The sequence below is a fragment of the Salvelinus sp. IW2-2015 genome, unplaced genomic scaffold (assembly GCF_002910315.2).
Source record: "Salvelinus sp. IW2-2015 unplaced genomic scaffold, ASM291031v2 Un_scaffold16391, whole genome shotgun sequence".
Classification (NCBI taxonomy): domain Eukaryota; kingdom Metazoa; phylum Chordata; class Actinopteri; order Salmoniformes; family Salmonidae; genus Salvelinus; species Salvelinus sp. IW2-2015.
Genome location: NW_019957564.1, coordinates 223,028 through 225,120, shown reverse-complemented (window position 1 = coordinate 225,120; position 2,093 = coordinate 223,028). Strand labels below are relative to the sequence as shown.

The 2,093-nt window shown below is 44.5% G+C and overlaps 1 pseudogene; it reads right to left on the bottom strand.

Moving 5' to 3' along the window:
• LOC112080586 (filamin-C-like) overlaps positions 1-2,093 on the bottom strand; it is a 98,763-nt pseudogene that overhangs the window by 22,447 nt on the left and 74,223 nt on the right.

Sequence of the window (2,093 nt, the reverse complement as noted above, 5' to 3'; positions counted from 1 at the left end):
CTCCCACAAACCAAGGGTTCACCAACCCTAACCCAACAATTTTCCGAAGAACCCAAAAGACTTCAGACCATGTCGGTGGCCTGTCTGTTATGGCAGGTTATCAATGTCTGTTATGGAGATCAAATGTTTAGTAGTGAGGTCAGTCTAGGCATTAAAACTCAATATTACTCAGATTAGAAAGAGAGGGAGGGAGTCAGTGGATTACTGTAAAAAATCAGTAGGATCATCAAAATCTGTGTGTCTGTGTGTGTGTGTGTGTTACCCTCTGAGATGTGGACAGTGAAAGGGCTTCTGGGTATCTGCTGCCCAGCAAACGTCACATAGATAACATGAGACCCCTCCAGGATAGGGCAATAGGTGCAACGGAAAATACTGTCCCCCTTGTTTTCCAGAATGATCTCCACGGTGTCTCTTCTGCCCTGGGAGTCCACGATGATTACACCCACGTCTCCAGCACCGGCACCTGGGGACAAAAAGAGATTAACTAACACCTTCTACTGTGTGTTCAGGGGACAGAAATGGGCGTAACACATTAGAGAGAACAAATACATACATGTACCTTGTCATCATGATTGAAAGAATAAATATCAGCTAATATTGCAAAGCTAATGATCATTCTAAAATATACGTAGATTTACTTACAACCCTATTGATGAAACTAGGGGATTTCAATAGGAAAGGTAGATAGATGATCTACTTCCMTACCATGAACATGGTCCTCCCCAGATGTGTATGTGTGTGTTACCTGCTGTGTAGATGTCGAAGTAGGTAGGCTTGTTAGCCACGTTGCCTACAGGCTCCAGTCCTGGTCCTCTGGCCTGCACCTTGTTGGGATCTCCCATGGCCTTGGACACACTCACCACGAAAGGACTCCTGTCTATGTCCTGCCCAGCGAACAGCACCTTCACCTGGGGAGAGGAACATGGATAGACCCCTGTTAGACCGCTGGAGGAAATCCTAAACTACTGAAGTTTATAAACTGAGATTTCAAATATTTTCCAGTATATATATATACAGGTACTGTAAGTGTGTTACCTTGTGAAGGCCCTCCACTTTGGGCAGGTAGATGACAGAGTACGTCCTGTTCTTGTCATTGTTGGGGATCACTCTGGCCTGGAACAGAAAGAGAGGGCCGGAACCRGAGGAAGGGGAGAGATAGAAACTGAATGTGAAGAACTGTGTGGGCAAATAAACAGCAACTTCAGGACGGAGGAGTAAGAGATTGAGGAGTTAAGGGTTAATGTGAGTGAGAATGCTCCACCTCCTCTGTGTGTCCCTCTGGGTCCTCCACGTAGACCAGCACCTCCCCTAGCCCCGCCTCCACTGTCTCCACGACGAACTCAGCCGGCTTCAGCACCATGTTACCTCTGGGCTCAATACCTGACGGGGAAAAGGATGGAGACAGTAAGCAGGAGTACAGAACTAGATGTGAGAGCCCTCTGTCACWTATTCTGTGCTGACAGGTGTAAACAGGATGAAACACCTTCCTTTTCAACAATAATTCTTGCAGCTAATATACAGAATAAACCAGATGTCCTTTGAGCTCTTGAAACTTTAGAAGATGTAGATTGTTAAGGAAGCCTATTTTTTACCTACATTTAATTTGTTTTGTTATTTTTTTGTTGGGGCGGTGCATTGTCCATTTCAAATTCTATGTTTATAAAACATATACTCGTAGGCTGTCACTCAAAAGAAGAAAAATACATACAGAGTTTAAGTAAGTAATAATACATTCAGTACAAACAGGATAAGAAAAGAAAAACAAGTGGGCCTCCACCCCCAACCTCCCATCCCATTCCTCCAACCMCACCCAGCCAACATGCCTCCATCCAACCCCGGGTCCTTAGAGTGCAAGAGAAAGAAGAGCACTATGTTTTCTGTCAATATACCTGGTAAAATATTGGTTAATTAACAACTGTAAAGGGGGCCCTATCAAATTTGTGATTTTTCCTCAGATTATGTTTTCTCTGTTGAATCTCCTTGGTCTTCATAGTGCCGCTTGCTTGGTGGTGCCCCTTGCTTAGTGGTGTTGCAACTCTGGGGCCTTTCAGAACAGGTGTATAAATACTGAGATCATACCAGATCATGTTGAC